General features: G+C 44.7%; 1 protein-coding gene across 2 annotated transcripts in view; it reads right to left on the reverse strand.

Moving 5' to 3' along the window:
* LOC110493903 (protein CBFA2T2) overlaps positions 1 to 21,433 on the reverse strand; it is a 50,723-nt gene that overhangs the window by 19,686 nt on the left and 9,604 nt on the right. The window contains exon 1 of one of the 2 annotated variants that reach the window (XM_021568490.2): positions 13,301 to 13,642. The exons of the other annotated variant lie outside the window; for it this stretch is intronic. The gene's annotated coding sequence lies outside the window, so the exon portion shown is untranslated. Of the gene's footprint in view, positions 1 to 13,300; positions 13,643 to 21,433 lie in introns of those variants that run through there. 2 annotated transcript variants of the gene reach the window in all.

Consider the following 21,433-nt stretch of genomic DNA (forward strand, 5'->3'; position numbering starts at 1 on the left):
TGTTACCCTCTCTGCCTTTCTCTATCTCGGTCTGTCGCCCATACACACACACACACAAACACATGCGCAAAAAACACACAGCACAAACACACAAAAGCACACGCAAAATAACATAGACATTTCACACAAACACCTGCGGCCGGGCCGAGCCATCCTCGTGTCCTCCACAGCTAAGCAACAGGTTTGAACAACTTCCCCCATGACAACTGGGCAAATAAAAGCTTAGGGCTTGCTCCTAAATCGGGGATATGTGTGTGTGTGTGGTGTCAGCTTTCTGATATGCGGGAGGCATATGTTGATAGCTCCATTCAGCTCATTTGAAAAAAACTTTATTTATAGTCTTTGCCTCTCGGCAGCGACAACTCCGATCTGCCAATGGAACATTTTATTGTAACCTACCTAGTGTCCAATCAACTGGGGTTGTTAAAATTATTAATTTACTACCCATGGACAGGTAAATATCATCTAGAATATTCTGTGGGGCCTTGATCCAAGAAAGACTCAAATTAAGTCCTGCCAAAAATGTCAGATATCCAAACTGTATCCCAAATGGCTGCCTATTCCCTATATAGTGGAGCCCTATGGCCTCTGATCAAAACTAGTACACTATTAAGGGAATAGGCAGCCATTTGGGATGTACCCCAAGTCTGTTGGACAAGCAACGTCAGGGAAAAGAAATTGGTCTACACGTTAGAGGCGCCACAGAGGGGAAAAGGCCTCAAACGGCCCGGCTGTGTGTTTGTCTTGGCTCGCCTTACATCTCCAGCCTGCAGCAAACTACATAGCTGGACCCAGGCCCCACGTCAACAGGGTACCTTTGTGTGTGTGTGTGTGTGTGTGCGCGTGCGTCTGTCCGAGTGAGTAAGTAACAGATGTGTCGTCAACGTGGGCCCATCGTGTTTCTCAGAGACGGAGAGATGGGAGAAAAGAGGAGGGGGAGGCTTCTGATCAGTGCACACTTTGGCCCCCAACCCCCCCCCCCCCCCCCCCCCAAAAAAAAAAATCCAGTCTATAACCTCGCCTCTCAGCAGTAATTACAAAAACACAAACGGCTGTCCTGTCTGGTGCCTGTAAAAAATGACTGCGGGGATGGAATAGCACTTACTGGCACAGAAACAGCAGAGAGAGGAGAATGAAAAACGAGAGAGCAAAAGCATAGGACTGTACGGTGGACAAACGCTGGCTAGGAAAAAAAAGAAGGTGTGGCCCCATGACAAAAAAAGTGACATTGAATTCAAAAAGCAGGGAAGGAACGGGGCGATTGGGAGAGAGGACTCATAAATACTGTAGGACCAGAGGGAAGGGAACGGCTTCCACATGGAGATGAGATCAGAACTCTGGGTTTAAATGGCCCTCCACGTGTGTGATAGGGTGCATCCCAAGGCTAAGGCGCTGGTCAAAGTAGTGCACTAAATAGGAAATACGGTGCCTCTACACCCCCCTGGACACTACTCAATCCCAATTGTTAAGAATGGCTGTCACATTCTTCTAGTCACAGAGACAATGGGGGGTTTGCCTTCATATTGTGCATTTTATGTGCGTTTCTGTTCCACACAGAGGATTGTTGCATTTGATGAATGTATGAATCCAAATGGCTTAGGTCAACCTCTAGAAACCTGGTTAACAGATTTGATTGAATACGGTCATTTTAAAATCTCTGGACTGCATCTTCATTTAACACAACAAGTAATAGGGAAGTCTTCTGATATTCTAGTATGTTGGTGACACTTGAAACAGAGTCACACACACACAGTCTGCAACCAATGGCTCGATTGTCACTTTTTGACTGGGAGTATCATCCATTTCAGAGTGTCACTGAGTGTCGCTAGGTGCTGTGTGTTTCCGCGTGGGGTCAGTCACCACGTGAGTGGGAAACGCATACAAAATTCAGTGAACAGACCTGTGCAAAACAAAGGCTTGTCCAAAAACCAAAAATCACACACTGAATGAAGTGACATACCCTCAATTCCCATCCTTCATATATCCCCCTTCTACCCCCCATTCCCACACCAGCAGCACTCCTTCTCATTGCCCAGTAGATTATCTGCTTATAGGGTTACAGCCCTTCTCACCTCTCCGTGCCAAATTGATTTGCTTGCAAACAATCATCCGAGTCCCCACCACCCTGATGTCTCTTTCAACTCCAGCTGCGCCCATGAAAAACGACCACCGACAATTACATGACACATTAAAAACCGGGGAAGCAGCGCGAGTAGTGTTGTCGTCCCGTCGGATTTTACCTCAACTTTCTGCCGCCACTGTTTGATTAACGATCCGGCTCGCAAAACACATTGCTAAAACTCCCTTGACACTGCGCGCGGTCGTAAATCTGAGAGTGGTGCGTGCTTTTGATTTCTTGTGTCTATGGAAGGGTCAGACAAAGCGGCTCCTATTCATTACGAACCGCCTGACATTCCACTTAACCTGCTGGCCTGGACAGCACTCGTTTTTTTTTTATCATGTCAGACAGAGTCAGAGAGAGGCAGCTCCGATGCAAAAGCGTGTGACACTAGTCTACTACAGCAGGCACAGGCAGCGTTAGTCTTATTAATCAGCCTGTAAAACCCAATTAGTTGGTATATACCGCCTGAAACGAATGACTACAAAACCCTGAAAAGTATCCTTACAAGCCAGAATGTTTAATAAAATGACATGTAAAGTAGCCGAGCTGAGTGTCCACTAGTGTACCCATCGGACTGGAGCGCCGAAGTGACATAAAACGAAGTAATCAAAAACAACTTGTTTCTGAACCCCCAAAAATAGCCTGCAATGATACCGAATAATGTGTGTAATTGCTCAAGTCTGCACACACATCGTCGCCGCTCAACTCCATCATAAATGGTGGAGCGGAGTTTAATCGGCTACATTTAAACTTAAAGCGGCAATGTGGTTCGGAGGCTCCGCATAGAGGGTGTGATGGAGCTGTGAAGCTTCCAGAGGTCTGCGGAGGCCAAATCAAGTACCATACAGCATTTTTTTTTGTACGTTGCATAGGCTCGGTATAGCTCCACATTGACATGATTGGTTGTCGGAAGACGCGGTACGTTCTGTATAAACCTGCTCTGTGAAGTGATTGTGTGCAATAACTCAAATTGCCTTTTGCACTCGCTTCCAAACTGCGCGATTTAAAAAATTTAAAAAACTTTTGCAAAGGGTCTACAAAGTCTACAAAACTTGGTCCACTCTGTTCATAACAGATTCTAGTTTGGGAACAAATGTTGAATCGATGATAAAATTTGCAGAATGTAGGCCAAAATCCATCTCGAACCATCTTCTCCCACTGCCCGCCAGTGGGCTTCCTCTCACTACCATATTTGGCAGTGAGAGGAAACGCCAACCGGATGCTTCAGATTTATAAATCTAGTGAAATATCTATCTGTGGCTCTACTCTGCTCCCTGAAGTACAATAAGTATGAATGACCATGCTTCTAGCTTTACTCGGTTGTCTGTGCGGTTTGTCCTTCAGCTGCTCAAAATTTGAATCAAAAATATCCACAGGATAGTAATGTTAACATCACTTAGAGTCGGTAGGTAGCTTATATGGTTTGCTTTGGCACCAAGCTAAAGTTAGTTTTATAATGGATAGGCCTATTTGGTTCTCTCATCAATAGCTATTGAACAAAGCATGCCATGACAATTAAAATATTCTGAATCAGGGGAGGATGGAGAACAATCTATACCTTTAAAAAAATATACATATATATTTAGATGTTTTTGAAGACTGAAAACTTGAATATACCATTTTCATTAATACATTCCTGTAGTTATGTCTAAAATAAGAGTACGTTTAAAATCTGGCTTGTAGTGACCATTTACACGAGTCTGCAGGCATTCGTTTCAGGATGTGTCTATACACCAATTAATTGTGTATTACAGCCTGATTGAACAAACTAAGGCAGTGTTGTCCATAAAATTGGATACGAACTTTCGACAGGAACGAGAGAGGCTAGTAAAGGCAAGCGCGTTTGAGACCAGGTGCAAGGAGGGAGGACTAATATGAACAGCTCCACCAAGGCAAAGAGGAGGGCCAATCAAAGCCAGATGTTCAATACGCCACAGGCTGTGTTCAACGCATTCATAAGCCTTGGTTTTCACAACGCAAATTATGACGGTGGAATACTTGCACGTAGACACAGAGGGAAAACAACAGAAGATGAGTAATACAAGTGATAGTCAGATATGGGAAATGTTCGGAGTATACCCCCCTGAACTCAACATTTTCAAAGTTCTTAAATGGTTGGGCGCAAGCCAGGAGAATAGCCCTAGTGTGTGTGTGTGTGTGTAAAGCATTGCAGTGTAATGTTGGACTTATAACCTACTGTCTTGCATTGACGTGTAGCCTACAGGCCTATTCACGTGCAATGTAGGCTTATCCTTACCCAATTTATTTGCCAATTTACTTGATTCATGAAGCAGCTTTCAAGAGAGTCCACTAATACGCCTAATATTCTCTCTGCAACTTCAACATGAAACCCGTGACCTAGGGAATGAGGGTGGAGTGAATAAAAATACACACGGAGACATAACTATTTCCACATTCATGCAATGCCCCATTAATCATCAGCCAGCCATATGTGCCCATTTCCCAGGTGTGTGCCAGAGTAGGCCCATGTATGTACTAATCCACTGGGGTTGAGATATGGGTTAAGGCGTCCTCATACGACATTCGGTTTTGCTTCTAGCAGAACTCGGCTAGGCATAACCGAACGTCTGTGCTCGCATACTCCCGGATAAGACCTTCGCATGCAAAATGAGAGAAACAATTACTGTCGTTTATCCCTCGAGACACCGTAGCAACAAAATAGCCACAGTACAGTTCAAATCAAATTGTATGTTACACGCGTCAAATACAACAGTGAAATGCTTACTTACAAGCCCTTAACCAACAACGCTTTAAGAAGAAAATAAAAAAACTATTAAACAGCAGCAGTAAAATAACAATAGCGAGGCTATATAAAGGGGGTACCAGTACAGAGTCAATGTGCGAGGGCACAGGTTAGTCGAGGTAATATGTACATGTAGGTAGAGTTAACGTGACCACGCATGGATGATAAACAGAGAGTAGCAGCAGTAAAAGAGAGGTCTGGGCAGCCCTCTGATTAGCTGTTCAGGATTCTTAAGGCTTGGGGGTAGAAGCTGTTAAGAAGCCTTTTGGACCAAGACTTGGTGCTCCGGTACCGCTTGCCGTGCGGTAGCAGAGAGAACAGTCTATGACTAGGGTGGCTGGAGTCTGACAATTTTTAAGGCCTTCCTCTGACACCACCTGTTATAGAGGTCCTGGATGGCGGGAAGCTTGGCCCCAGTGATGTACTAACCGTACGCACTACCCTCTGTAGTGCCTTGCTGTCGAAGGCCAAGCAGTTGCCATACCAGGCAGTGATGCAAACCGTCAGGATGCTCTCGACGGTGCAACTGTACCCATGCCAAATATTTTCTCCTGAGGGGGGAATAGGCTTTGTAGTGCCCTCTTCACAACTGTCTTGGTGATGTGGACCTCCTTTTCCTGTCACCTACAATCATCTCCTTTGTCTTAATCACGTTGAGGGAGAGGTTGTTATCCTGGCACCAAACGGCCAGGTCTCTGAACTCCTCCATATAGGCTGTCTCATCGTTGTTGGTGATCAGGCCTACCACTGTTGTGTCATCTGCAAACTTGATGAAGGTGTTGGAGTCATGCCTGGCCATGGAGTCATGAGTGAACAGGGAGTACAAGAGGGGACTGAGCACACACCCCTGAGGGGCGCCCGTGTTGAGGATCAGCATGGCGGATATGTTGTTACCTATCCTTACCACCTGGGGGCGGCCTGTCAGGAAGTCCAGGATCCAGTTGCAGAGGGAGGTGTTTAGTCCCTGGGTCCCTATCTTAGTGATGAGCTTTGAGGGCACTATGGTGTTGAACGCTGAGCTGTAGTCAATGAATAGCATTCTCACATAGGTATTCCTTTTGTCCAGGAGGGAAAAGGGCAGTGTTGAGTGCAACAGAGACTGCATCAGCTGTGGATCTGTTGGGGTGGTATGCAAATTGGAGTGGGTCTAGGGTTTCTGGGATAATGGTGTTGATGTGAGCCATGACCAGCCTTTCAAAGCACTTCATGGCTACAGATGTGAGTGCTATGGGTCGGTAGTCATTTAGGCAGGTTACCTTAGTGTTCTAGGCAAAGGGGTCGTGGTGGTCGGTTTGCAACATGTTGCTATTACAGACTCAGTCAGGGACAGTTTGAAAATGTCAGTGAGGACACTTGACAGTTGGTCAGGGCATGCTCAGAGTACACATCTGCCTTCTGAAAGTTGACCTGTTTAGAGGTCCTACTCACATCGGCTACGGAGAGCGTGATCACACAGTCGCCCGGGAACAGCTGATGCTCTCAAGCGAGCATAGAAGTAGTTTAGCTCGTCTGGTAGGCTCGTGTCACTGGGCAGCTCCCTTTGTAGTCTAATTGTTTGCAAGCCCTGCCACATCGGATAAGCGGCGGAGCCGGTGTGGTACGATTCAATTTTAGTCCTGTATTGATGCGTTGCCTGTTTGATGGTTTGTTGGAGGGCATAGCCGGGGGAGGGGGGGCGATGTCATCAATGCACTTATTTGTGAAGCCAGTGACCAATGTGGTGTACTCCTCAATGTCATCAGAATATTTTTTATTTAACTAGGCAAGTCAGTGAAGAACAAATACTTATTTACAATGACAGCCTACCCCGGCCAAACCAGAACAACGCTGGGCCAATTGTACACCGCCCTATGAGACTCCCAATCACAGCCAGATGTGATGCAGCCTGGATTCAAACCAGGGACTGTAGTGACCACCGCTGCGCTACTCGGGAGCCCGGAACATATTCCAGTCTGTGCTAGCAAAACAGTTCTGTAGCTTAGCATCTGCTTCATCTGACCATTTTCTTATTGACCGAGTCACTGGTGCTTCCTGCTTTAGTTTTTGTTTGTAAGCAGGAATCAGGAGGTTAGAATTATGGTCAGATTTGCCAAATGGAGGGCGAGGTAGAGCTTTGTACATGTCTCTGTGTGTGGAGTAAAGGTGGTCTAGAGTTTTTTCCCTCTGGTTGCACATGTAACATGTTGGTAGAAAATAGATAAAACGGATTTGAGTTTTCCTGCATTCAAGTCCCCAGCCACTAAGAGCGCCGCCTCTGGATGAGCATTTTCCTGTTTACTTATGGCGGTATACAGCTCATTGAGTGCGGCTCTAGTGCCAGCATCGGTTTGTGGTGGTATGTAGACAGCTACAAAAAAATACAGATGATGAAAACTCTTGGTAAATTCATATCATATCATCATATCATGAGATTTTCTACCCAGGCAAGCAACACCTTGAGACGTCCTTATATTTTGTGCACCAGCTGTTGTTGAGAAATATACATTGACCGCCACCTCTGGTCTTTCCAGAGGCCACTGTTCTATCCCACCAGCTGTATGTTATTCATGTCGTTCGTTCAGGAAGTTCGTTCACGACTCGGTGAAACATAAAGACATTAGTTTTTAATTTCCCGTTGGTAGGATATATGTGATCGCAGTTCATCTATTTTTATTATCAATTGATTGTATTTTGGCTAATAGGACTGATGGTAAAGTTTGATTACCCTCTCGGCAACGGATCCTAACAAAGCACCCGGATCTTCGTCCACGATACCTCCGTCTCTTTCTCCTGCAGATGACGGTGATTGACGGCCTTGTCAGGCGTCTGAAGTAAATCCTTCGCGTCTGACTCGTTGAAGAAAAATGATTCCTCCAGTATGGGGTGAGTAATCACTGTGCTGATATCTAGAAGCTATTTCCGGTCATAAGACAGTGGCAGAAACATTATGTGCAAAATAACTTACAAATAACTCGAAAAAAACCATACAAAATTGCACAATTGGTTACGGGATCGTAAAACAGCAGCAATCTCCTTCGGCACCATTCTAGCGCAGTTCCTCAACATAGTCTGAATTAATTTAAGACAAATCAAGAAATGTGTCATTAATTTTGTCGTTTTTGCCGGGGAGGCCTTTGTCGCTTAATTTTACATCAGGCTAAGATGTTTGGTGCAAGCGAACTTCTACTTGCCTCAAGGAAAAATGTAGTGTGAACAAACATCCGAAGCAAAATCTCTGCCGAACTCCAAAACAAACTAAAACATCACAAAATGTCATCATAATATACAGTGTGCGCGAACAGGCGCGCCAAGTTTCGACTGGATAGCATGCGACAGGCTTTAAGTCAGTCCTAATGTTGGAGCTCCACTTCCTCTGCCAGAGAAAGAGATAAGGACAACAAAGGGACCAGCTGTGCTTAGAACAATGGAGAAAATTAGTGTGTGTGTGGGGGGGGGGGGGGGGGGGGGTGCATATGCATTTGTGCGTTTCAGTGCAGTTGTGTTAGGGCTGTGAAGATACCAGTATCGCAATATTTTTTTTGATAGCCAAAATTAAAACACGAGGCAAATCAAACTCTTTGGTCCTTTCAAAAACCTGCTGTATGCAAAATATTGTGTGCTATAGCTTGATAAATTAATAAAATGTGACTCTGGATGGCAACATAATTATGTTTTCCTAAAGTAGTTATATCCGCTGGTATCGTCCCGGCCCTGATTGTGTGTGGGTGTTCCACACAGTGTGTGTTCGCATGTTTTGGTGTGTGAGCACATGATTGTGCGTTTCTAAAAGCGTGATTGCGCAAGATTGTGTGTTTCTACGTGGGTGTGTAGGGAGTGTACTACTGTTCTTCTATGCTCTATACTACCTACATTCGGGGGCCCAGAGCGGGGGGTGCGTCTCGCTTCTCTGTACAGTCAGTCGCAGGTCCATAACTCACGGCTTAGGAGAGGAAAATAGACAATAGGACAGAGAAGACCGCAGAGAGTTTGTTTGCTCGCCATAATTAATGACATACTTGGTAATGTGAAACAGAAACCTGGGAGTGGAACAGAGGCCGCTAGTGGCAGGAGCTATGGGAGAACATGCTCATTGGGATGGCTGGAATGGAATAAATGGAACAAAAATCAAGCACATCAAACAAATGGCGACCACATGTTTGACTCCGTTCCATTAATTCCATTCCAGCCGTTACAATGAACCCATCCTCTTATAGGTCCTCCCACCAGCCTCCTTTGGAAGGGAGGCATGTGCTGACTTGAGAGGAAAGGGAGGGAGAGTAGGAGGGAGGGAAGGAAGTGAGGAAGGTAAAGAAGGACGAGAGAAAGGAGAGGGATCAATAGGAAGGGAAAGAAGGAGGAAGAGAGAGAGAGAACCTTGAGGAGAGGATAGAGTACAACAGTAAGAAAGAGAGAGAAAACGGGGCTACAGTAAGAAACATAGGAAAAAGAGAGCGGGGGTTCAACAAAAGGGGAGTGAGAGGCGAGTGGATAGTGTAGAGAGGGTAAGGGAGAAAAGGGGGGAGGAGAGACAGGAGTGTTTGTGTTGGATGGTGGCTGTCGTACAGCCTGTGAGGTGGGCCTGAGCCAACACACACACACACACACTCTGTAGAGGTCACGGATGATAGATAGATCACAGAGAGAAAAACAGAGAGAGAGAGCAAGAGAGAGAGAGCGAGGTATACCTCTGGGTGTCTGTGGGCCCTGAGCATGGTTCTGATTGAGGTCATGCATGGGGAAAGGGAAAAAAATACACCAAACAATACAATCTCCTTTAAAGGGATACTGCGTGATGTAGGTTGTTTATCTTTGTCTCTTTGTGCAGTTTATTGAAGTTAGCATATCGTTAGCCTAGCACAATTTCTGGAAGTATTTTACCTTTATTTAAATGGGGAAGTCAGTTAAGACGACCTAGGAACAGTGGGTTAACTGCCATGTTCAGGGGCAGAATGACAGATTTTTACCTTGTCAGCTCTTGCAACCTTCCGGTTAGTAGTCCAACGCTCTAACCACTAGGCTACCTGCCGTCCCATAAAGTATCCTGATACAGTAGCCAGCTCCTCTCAAAAGCAGGGGACTAGACAGATACATTGCGTCTGACTTGGTAAGTAGATAAAACAACCAAAATCTCCCTTTAACACAGCTTCTATCTACGAATCAACCTCTCACTTACACACACCGTGACAAAACAGTGTCTCCCTTGAAAGCAACCCCCTACACACACAGAACCTAATATATACAAATCACACACATACTTTCTCTTACACACAAACACAGAGAGGAGCAGGTTGAGAACTTCAAGTTCCTTGGTGTCCACATCACCAACAAACTATCAAGGTCCAAACACACTAAGACAGTTGTGAAGAGGGCACTACAAAGCCTATTCCCCCTCAGGAGACTGAAAAGATTTGGCATGGGTCCTCAGATCCTCAAAAGGTTCTACAGCTGCACCATCGAGAGCATCCTGATGGGTTGCATCACTGCCTGGTATGGCAACTGCTCAGCCTCCGACCGCAAGGCACTACAGAGTGTAGTGCGTACGGCCAGTACATCACTGGGGCCAAGCTTCCCGCCATCCAGGACCTCTACACCAGGCGGTGTCAGAGGAAGGCCCTAAAAATTGCCAACGACTCCAGCCACCCTAGTCATAGGCTTCTCTCTGCTACCGCACGGCAAGCGGTACCGGAGCGCCAAGTCTAGGTCCAAAATAGTTCTTAACAGCTTCTACGCTCAAGCCATAAGACTTCTGAACAGCTAATCAAAGGGCTGCCCAGACCTCTCTTTTATGCTGCTGCTACACTGTTTATCTATTCATGGTCACTTTAACTCTACCTACAAGTACATATTACATCAATTACCTCGACTAACCGGTGCCCCGCACACTGACTCTGTACTGGTACCCCCTGTATAGCCTCGATGTTGCTATTGCTATTGTTATTTTACTGCCGCTGGTTAATTATTTGCAACTTCTTTTACATTTTACTTTTCTATTTTTTACTTAACACATGTTTCTTCTTAACTTCTTAAAGCATTGTTGGCTAAGGGCTTGTAAGTAGGCATTTCACTGTAAGGTCTACTACACCTGTTGTAAATCGACACGTGAGAAATACAATTTGATTTGTACTCCCTACACACAGAACCAAAAAAAAAAATCACATACGTACTTTCTCTTACACACATACACTACTTTTTCTTATACACACACAACACTCAAAGGACCACTGACACTAAGGGCCATTTCTCAGGGGCTAAACATGTCGTTTAGCCCCCCCCCCCCCCCCAGACGGGAAACATATCTGTTCAAACCAGTACAGTGAACAAAGGCCTGCGGTTCTGGGTCACTGGGCTGGGGCACAAGGCATTACCTTGAGCAGTCTCCACCAGAGTCATAGGCTCCAAGCCAGACCTATGACACTTCTCAAAAGAAGGGGGCCCTCATAGGACCTCAATGGAAAACTGGTTGGGCGGGGGGGGGGGATTCACACACACTCATGAACTTACAAGCTCATACACTTACACGAGCAGTCAAATTTCACAGGCAATATCTTCCCCCAACCACAGACACACACACAAGCACTCTCTCACACACACACTAACTCCTCATATACATATAGACAGTTTGCTCTAAAATTGACATTTGGAGAGAGCAAATTGTTGTGATTGGGGCCTCTTCTGAGGACAAGATGAATGGTCATCCCCAACTCTCCAATTCCTCCCCACCTCTCCCTCCCCAGACACACCTCACCCCTCTTCCTCCCCCAGGCTAGATATCACAGGCCTAATCACTGGAACTATTCGAGAGCTTCCTGCTCCACAATGTTTGAAGCAGCTGCTTGGAACTTCTGTGTGTGTGTGTGTGTGTGTGTGCACACCAAAGAGAGCGATGGAAAGAGGGAGGGGAAAATAAATGTAGCATTGTAAGGATTTAATGCTGAGTGGACAAAGGTTAATGGTGTCGATGACTTCATGAAAGTCTGATCTTTCTCATTCATCTCAGCAATTAATCACTAATAATTGGTATAGACTAGGTATAAATTCATACTTCATAGGTAAGAGAATGTAGGTGGATGAGTGTGTGAATGGATTTTTCAAAACTGTATTGTAAATGTATCATATTTCTATATAAACCAAATGACGACTTTGAAACTGTTGAAAATTCACGTGGAGATGGAAGAAAATGGGGGCCCATCTCTCTCACACACACCTCCTGCTGCTGCTGTCAGGGGTGTGACAACCCCTGACAATGTCCAGCCGGCCCCCAGACTCATGAGACTTCATGGTTTGAGCCTGCCCAGTCCTATCTCCCTACAGGCGTGGAGTCCTGCTCTACTTGGCTGAGACTTGCCAGGTCCCCTCTCTGTCTGTCTGTCTCTCCTTCCATTCCTCCCTCTCCATCCACTCCACCCCAGCAAACACAAATACACAGAGATGAGTCCATTCACTGTACCAATAGGACTAGCCTTCCCCTTCATTGTTTTACCTCAAAACATGCCCAGACATCACCCTTTGATGCAGCAGAGCTCTTCTTGCCCTACACTATAATACATGTACTAGGTATGTACTTGAGTTGCTAACGATTTCAATGCATTATTAGCTATGGAAAAATGTGAGCCTTGCACACAGTGTCAGCAACACGAGTATTCTCTGGACCATGGCTCTCCAACCCTGATCTAGTGCACCTGATTCTAATAATTAGCTGGTTGATAAGATGAATCAAGTTAGTTACAACTGGGGTTGGATTGAACACCTACAGGAGGGTAGCTCTCTAGGAACAGGGCTGGAGTGCCCTACTCTGGATAGTACTCTTCATTAACAACGTGTTGCCAGGTACCAATTTAAGGATAAGGAAAGCATGAAAGATCGCAATATCCTTAAATCGTCACCGACTCGTCATAGTCACCTCAACATACGCGTTCATTTGGTTTACCTCTAAAAAGCATGGAATAGCCCGGCAGTACAGCCCACAAGCAAATTATCACTTGTCACTCAAAACAACTGAAAAAAAAATCTAAAAACAAGACTACCATCCGTCTGGGAAAATACGTGAACGACCAAAGCAACCTCCGATTAGTAAGTAGTCCTGCGTTTACAGTGTCCGTTCCAATTCAAAACCAGACCCAATGCCATAACAAACAGTCATTTGCAACACTGAGCTGACAATTGGTCTCAAACGGCAGCAGTTTTCTGGTGCTAAGCTAACTCTTAGCCATGTGCATCCCTCTCTTCCCTTGGCAGACAATGCTAAAGAGAAGATAAGAAAAGGGGGATGATGCACCATCTGTACAGAGGCTAATTGGGGTAGACAAAGCACACACACTCTCCTTCGCTCAATCACACCCTGAACACGCCGACGCGCATACAGAGACAGATTTAAATACAACAAAAATAGAAAATGCACTTGGCGCACACGAGAAAGTGAAGGAATATGTTTTTACCTCCACCCTAGCAGAGTCGGCTCTTGTCGGTCCTAATTCAGCTGGGGTGCCTTTTGCTTTCTTATCTTTGTCTTCTCTCCCTCTCCACGCCTTCATATGTCAGGCATGTGTTTGCGTTCCCACATATGTGAGCCCCAGTGTGGCCGAGTCCAGAGCCAAAGAAACACAGATGGCTCCCAGATGGAAGAGGATATCCAGGCAGTCCAGCACTGTGCGTTCTCGCTCTTTCTCTTGCTCTGTTCGTTCTCTCTCGCTCTGTGCCTGTTCTCTTGCTCTCTCTTTGTCACTGCTCTCTCTCTGTCACACACACACACACTGTGTGTTCGCGCTCTACCTCTCTCTCTGCTGTGTGAACCTCTCTCTTTCTCTCTCGCCCTCCCTCCGTCCGTCTGTCTGTCTCTCTCTCTCTCTCTCTCTCTCTCTCTCTCTCTCTCTCTCTCTCTCTCTCTGACTCCTCCCCCCTTTTCCCACAGACTCTCTCCTCTTTTTCCAGGCACAGTCTGCTGGGCTGATGTCACCGACAAGGCCACGTCCCCCCTATTTAATGTATTTACCGATGGACCCTCGTGATTAACATAACTAATTGTACTGGCACCTTCAGGCTAAACAAAGGCTGTGACAAGTAAGGGGGGGGGGGAGGCATTACTTTCCTCTATACCCCCCTTCAAGAGTGGGGCTCTCACAATGTTTTATACCCCCTCTGTGGCCCTTTTTCTTTCTTTGGCTCTCTTTTTGTTTCACCACCTTAATGCAGTCTGGTAGGCCATTGAATCCAGTGTGTGGACACTTGAGGGGAGATGAATGCAACCTCTTTTCCTCAAGCTTCACTGAGTTAAATTTAAGCCAGCAACTGATTTATCGACAGTACAAGAGAGAAAGGCAGATAAAAAATCGTAGAAAGTGGATGGTTTTGCTTTTCACCAACATTTTTGGGGGGAATGAAACCTCTAAAAATAGAATTATAATGCAGATTTTAGATTGTCAAGACTGAGTTCCTTCTAATTCTGTGGTGAGTCAATGATTAGGCTCTATAATTGACAACTGGCAAACCACGTACACATAATCAAGGCATTTCAAGGCTCCAGACAGGAGTAGTCTAAATAGCACACAAGTGCTCAAACAAACAAACAAACAAACAAACAGCAGTCCAAGACAAACACTAACAGTTCATTAAGACGTGATATAACCCGCCCTTGTACACACACACACACACACACAGATCCTAATTGCCTCCCAAGGTTCAGCTGATACTGCAGGTTAAAACGAGGCAACTAAGCCAAGAGCAGACACACACACGCACAGCACAGCTTTATTTGATATCCTTGGACTGATACATTTAGAGAGTGCATCTGGCCAAGGGAGAGAGGGCCAGGTGGCCGTGGCAGAGGGAACAGGAGGTGCAGCACTGACTGCGGGTGCTCTGCAGATGATAAACCCAGACGCTACACTCGCTAGCCCTACAGGTCAGTGTGTCCATGCTAGCTAGCCCTTAATTCAGATAACACACACCAACCAACCATTCTTACTTAGCCTTTAGCTTTCTCTTCCACGCATACCGTCTGAACTGTCTATGTATTTGGCCATAATCGATCCCATAGAGGGAGAAAGCAAAGCATACACTTATGTAGTAATTTTTTTAAGGGGGAAAGTCAATATTGAATGTGGTATGGAAGTGCTTTAGCTCCTTCATGCAGTCTCCCACAGCTGTTAACCATTGTGCTAGGCTATGCGGCCGAGACTGAGAAAAAAGGAAAAGGGGACGTTGCTAGCTGCCCACAAAATGAGACACCCCAGTGAACCTCGAGCATCTGTTTCTGTTCACACGCTCTCTCTCTCTCCGAACATCTACTTTTAGAAAAATAAACAGAGTGCTTAAACGACAGCACTGGCACTCTCCTGTAGTCCAGAGGTGGGAGGAACGAGGAGTTTGGGGAGTTTGGATGTTTGGAGGGTCTAAAGGGTAGAGGGAGAAATATATAATCATTACCTCACCCACTCACTAATTATGCCTTGTGATGGATAGCTTGTTGTGTGAGTGAGGGGAATAGGAGGAGGATTGTGGCCTCCACAATGAGCTCATACAATACAGCTACGGGTCGAATGGATACAGATGTGTAGGGCCAATACCTTGACCATTTGGAGCGTGTGTGCCTGTGTGTGTGTGTGTCTCACCTGCTTCGTAAAACAAAAGGTGTAGACTAACAGTGAAGTGAGTTGCTTACTTACGGGCCCTTCACAACAATGCAGAGAGAAACCAATAGAAATACTAGAAAAATAATAACACAAGAAATAAATACACAATGAGTAACGATACACGGGGTATACACGGGGTACCAGTACCGAGTCGATGTGCAGGGATACAAGGTCATTGAGGTAGATATGTACACATAGGTAGGGATACTGTGACTAGGCAACAGGATAGATAAACAGTAGCAGCAGCGTATGTGATGAGTCAAATGAGTTAGTGCAAAAAGGGTCAATGCAGATAGTCCGGGTCGCTATTGGTTAACTATTTAACTAACTAGCAGTCTTATGGCTAGGGGGTATAAGCTGTTCAGGGTCCTGTTGGTTCCAGACTTGGTGGATTGGCACCGCTTGATGTGCGGTAGCAGAGAGAACAGTATGACTTGGGTGTCTGGAGTTTTTGACCATTTTTAAGTCCTTTCTCTGACACCACCTGGTATAGAGATCCTGAATGGCAGGAAGCTTGGCCCAAGTGATGTACCGGGTCGTATGCACTACCCTCTATAAGAATTCGACGCTTATGATTTTTCAATGCCAATACCGATTATTGGAGGACCCAAAAAAGCCGATACCGATTAATCGGCCGATTTAAAAAAAATAAAAAAATATATATGTATTTTTTTATTTGTAATAATGACAATTACAACAATACTGAATGAACACTTATTTTAACTTAATATAATACATGAATACAATCAATTTAGCCTCAAATAAATAATGAAACATGTTCAATTTGGTTTAAATAATGCAAAAACAAAGTGTTGGAGAAGAAAGTAAAAGTGCAATATGTGCCATGTAAGAAAGCTAACGTTTAAGTTCCTTGCTCGGAACATGAGAACATATGAAAGCTGGTGGTTCTTTTTAACAAGAGTCTTCAATGTTCCCATGTAAGAAGTTTTAGGTTGTAGTTATTATAGGAATTATAGAACTATTTCTCTCTATACCATTTGTTTTTCATTAACCTTTGACTATTGTATGTTCTTATAGGCACTTTAGTATTGCCAGTGTAGCTTCCGTCCCTCTCCTCGCTCCTACCTGGGCTCAAACCAGGAACACAACGACAACAGCCACCCTCGAAGCAGCGTTACCCATGCAGAGCAAGGGAAACAACCACTCCAAGTCTCAGAGCGAGTGACGTTTGAAACGCTATTAGCACGCACCCCGCTAACTAGCTAGCCATTTCACATCGGTTTCACCAGCCTAATCTCGGGAGTTGATAGGAGTGAGGTCATAAACAGCTGCTGGCAAACGCACAAAAGTGCTGTTTGAATGTATGCTTACGAGCCTGCTGCTGCCTACCATCGCTCAGACTGCTTTATCAAATCATAGACTTAGTTATAACATGATAATACACACAAATACGAGCCTTTGGTCATTAATATGGCCGAATCCGGAAACTATCATCTCGAAAACAAGACATTTATTCTTTCAGTGAAATACGGAACCGTTCCGTATTTTATCTAACGGGTGGCATCCATAAATCTAAATATTCCTGTTAGATTGCACAACCTTCAATGTTATGTCATAATTACGTAAAATCATGGCAAATTAGGCGGCCCAAACTGTTGCATATACAATGACTCTGCGTGCAATGAATGCAAGAGAAGTGACACAATTTCACCTGGTTAATATTGCCTGCTAACCTGGATTTCTTTAGCTAAATATGCAGGTTTAAAAATATATACTTCTGTGTATTGATTTGATTGATTTTAAGAAAGGCATTGATGTTTATGGTTAGGTACATATTGGAGCAATGATACGCACCGCATCGATTATATGCAACGCAGGACACACTAGATAAACTAGTAATATCATCAACCATGTAGTTAACTAGTGATTATGATTGATTGTTTTTTATAAGATAAGTTTAATGCTAGCTAGCAACTTACGTTGTCTTACTGCATTTGCGTAACAGGCAGTCTCCTCGTGGAGTGCAATGTAATCAGGTGGTTAGAGCGTTGGACGAGTTGACTGAATCCCCCGAGCTGACAAGGTAAAGATCTGTTGTTCTGCCCCTGAACAAGGCAGTTAACCCACTGTTCCTAGACCGTCATTGAAAATAAGAATGTGTTCTTAACTGACTTGCCTAGTTAAATAAAGATTAAATAAAGGTGTAAAAAATAAAAAATATTTTTAAAAATCAGTGTCCAAAAATACAAATTTCCGATTGTTATGAAAACTTGAAATCGGCCCTAATTAATCGTCCATTCCGATTAATCGGTCGACCTCTACCCTCTATAGCGCCTTGCGGTCGGATGCTAAGCAGTTGCCTTACCAAACAGTGATGCAGCCAGTCAAGATGCTCTCAGTGGTGCAGCTGTATAACTCTTTTAGGATCTGAGGGTCCATGCTGAATCTTTTCAGCCTCCTAAGGGGGAACAGGCGTTGTCGTGCCTTCTTCGCGACTGTGTTGGTGTGTGCGGACAATGTTAATTCCTAAGTGATGTGGACACAGAGGAACTTGAAGATCTAGACCCGCTCCACTACAGCCCCATCAATGTGGATGGGGGTGCGCTAGGCCCTCCGTTTCCTGGAATCCACAATCAGCTCCTTTGTCTTGTTGAGGGAGAGGTTGTTGTCCTGGCACCACACAGCCAGGTCACTGACCTCCCCCCTAATAGGCTTTCTCATCGTCATCGGTGGTCAGGCCAACCACCGTTGTGTCTTCAGCAAAATTAATGATGGTGTTGGAGTCGTGCTTGGCCACGCAGTCGTGGGTGAACAGGGAGTACAGGAGGGGACTAAGCACTCACCCCTGAGGGGCCTGTGTTGTTGCCTACCCTCACCATCTGGAGGTGGTCCATCAAGAAGTGCAGGATCCAGTTTCAGAGGGAGGTGTTCAGTCCTAGGGTCCTGAGCTTAGTGATGAGGGTACTATGGTGTTGAACACTGAGCTATAGTCAATGAACAGCATTATCACGTACAGTAGATGTCCCTCTTGTCCAGGTGGGAGAGGGAAAAGGGGACATTGTGGTCACACCTCGGTAAGTGATACTTTTTGGGGGGACCCAATATCAGTGAAAATGACACAATTCCCTTCACTATTGAGCAGAGACTAGGGATTAACACCGGTTCCCGGGACACTCCCGGGACCCCTCTACATTTCCTGATATTTTGATGACAAAACCCGGGAAATTAGCCTACAACATTTCCCCCCAATGTTGCACTAATGCAATTACACAAAATACACAAGATGTGCAGCAGCAGATTGTAAAAAATAAATTAAAAAGCACATTAACAACACATCCAAACTGGTTGTTGCTTAGAAACCTTTAGAATAGAGTATTTACACAAAGTCACCATAAATTCAAAGGACATGAATGATTGACACTGCTGGACTGCAGTTAAGAGTTCTAATCAGAACTGAAAATGACATCCCGGTCCGACTCAAGCCCGGTGATCTGAAGCCTGAGCCCAGGCCTGGTACGAGATCACAGAAATTAAATGAGTCCGAAAAAAAGTCTGTATTGATTTAAACTGGTGTTGAGAACAAGGGGGCAGAGGCGGGCGGCAGTGGAGTGAGGAGACAAGGAAACAGCCATAACTCATAACTCACCTTAGTTATGATCAACTGAATGATGAAAATATTGGAATAAAGTAGGATAATGCAATTGAAGGCATGTATCAAATTTGTGTTTATACTGAAACGCCCAAAGTCATACCCAACCGTTATACTAATTTAAATGTATGTGGTCACCTAGATTATATTTCCCAGCACCGTTTTGATTGGGATTGCGCCATCGCACGGTGTTGAGACGAGCGTGGGAGACTCATCTAGGTAATTCAATATCAGATTTTTTTGTTTGTTTTCACTGTATCTCCGTTTGGATATTTGGTAACAATTAGGCTGAGGAAAGTTGACGTGAGGGCTAATAATCATCTTTATTCTAGTTTGCTCATCTATTAGATGATCAGGAACATTTAGCTAAGCATGTCGTACAAGCTAAGCATGCCGTACAACTTCTACCTGCAAGCTTCATAAGTTAATGATCAATTTCAAGCAATTTGTACATACCTATGACAGTAATTGTTGCCACATTGCTGGTGAGCTTGCAAAGTCAACAGTTAATAATATTCTTGATCTCCATTTAAAAAATAAATAAATAGCTGCATATTTATTATGGTAATCATCTCTCCCTACAATTTGATGTTCGCTCTGCACCCGATCCTATAGCTGTACTGCAAATCAGCAATCTGTTCGCTAGCTCACCTAACCTGTGTTGATTGACAGTCCAATCAGACGGCCGAGTGTGCATTTCACTAGCCAATCTGTTGCAGGTTATTTTGCAAAGGCAAAGCTGTGACTACTGTCTCTGGCTGCATGTAGAGTCATCCAGGTCGACTCTGTGCCACAAAATGACTGACAAAATGTGACAAAAACCCTGTCCAGACAATTACAAGTCATCAGTCTCAAGTCAAAGTCAAGTCCTGAGTCTTGAGGCTCCACGTCCAAGTTATTTTCTATCAAGGTGAGACTCAAGTCATCAAACTTGAGTCCACAACTCTGCTATTTTCCTATCATCCCAATCCCACTGAAACCCCAAATCGTGACTCCCGTCTTGCATGAAAATTCCTAACTTTATTCTGTAATCCATAGGTTATCAAAAGCACGTTTCGCCTATTCATTTCAAAAATACAGCTAATACATTTCCCCCGCCTCTCTGCGCTGTCTTGTATTGCTGCCCATATGAGAGCTTCGGTAGAGAATGTGCGATCAACAAATGGGATGCGATTAGATATGGATTAATTTATTTTATGAGCTGATAAGATATTCTGTCATTTTTTGAGGTTATCTGGCATGTTTAGCAACTTTGGTCATTTTACTTTTGTTTGACTGCCGTTACAAAGTTTGTATGATTCGATGACTCTGTAGCCTACTCGGGTTGCGTCCTGAGCACGCTCTGTGTCGAGATGCCCTAGGCCTACTAGTAAAATGCACTGAATTAATTGAGGAACATAACGCTCAGAATTTGTGAACGGCCTGTTTCGAAATTCACAACAATGTCATTGGCGATCAAAGTTACTCTATCATTACTAAATATCTGTTTCATCTGCTGTTAGATCTTTACATAGTGAAGCAGCCAAGACAGCAATGTGGCCCAGCGCCCCTCTCATTTTGGGAGAACCCTGGCATAGTGACCATATCTTGGATTTAAATGCTTTAAATGGGCACGTACATTTTTTTTTGCGGTATTATATGAATATCCTAGCGGAAAATATGAATCCCTTGCAGAGACGATCAATACCCCATCATGACCATAGTCACATTACCCAAATGTACTTATCGGGGATGAAATATGTTGTGTGGTTCAGTGTCATTCAGTGAAAGACATAGACACAAACAGTTATGCTCCCCTCTTGGAGCGAACCCAAAAGTCTTTACACACAATTTACACTCGCACCACCTTGTGCTAGGAAAACACAGCCAACCCCGGTCAGCTGAGGTGACTACTGAAAGGTGTCATTATCATCACAAAAGGTGGCCACATAGCCTCATGAATGGCTGTGGTAGCGCTGATGGGAGGCTCCATCTCAAAGGGGGGGTGGGGGGGGGTAGAAGAACCTTGCTTCTTAAATGGGCAATTATCTCTAGGCTTTTAACATGCCCCCAAGGGCAACAAAGCTGGGGCTAGCCCAACAGCACTTTGGGCCTGCTCTTATCAGTGCGAGAGAAAGCTACCAAGCAGCACAACGCAACAGCATCCCCAGGAGCCCCATTGTGCTAAGGCGACACACGAATGATCTGAATGCAACCAACGGCTAATGTATTAGCATTAGCGCTACGTATGGTTTACATCTGTGACGGCTTCAGTCAAGTGTCGTGCTGTATTAGCATACGAAGCCATTGAAGAACATTTTAGATAACAAAAGTTTGAGAAGCATGCAGGG

The sequence above is a fragment of the Oncorhynchus mykiss genome, chromosome 17 (assembly GCF_013265735.2).
Source record: "Oncorhynchus mykiss isolate Arlee chromosome 17, USDA_OmykA_1.1, whole genome shotgun sequence".
Lineage (NCBI taxonomy): Eukaryota > Metazoa > Chordata > Actinopteri > Salmoniformes > Salmonidae > Oncorhynchus > Oncorhynchus mykiss.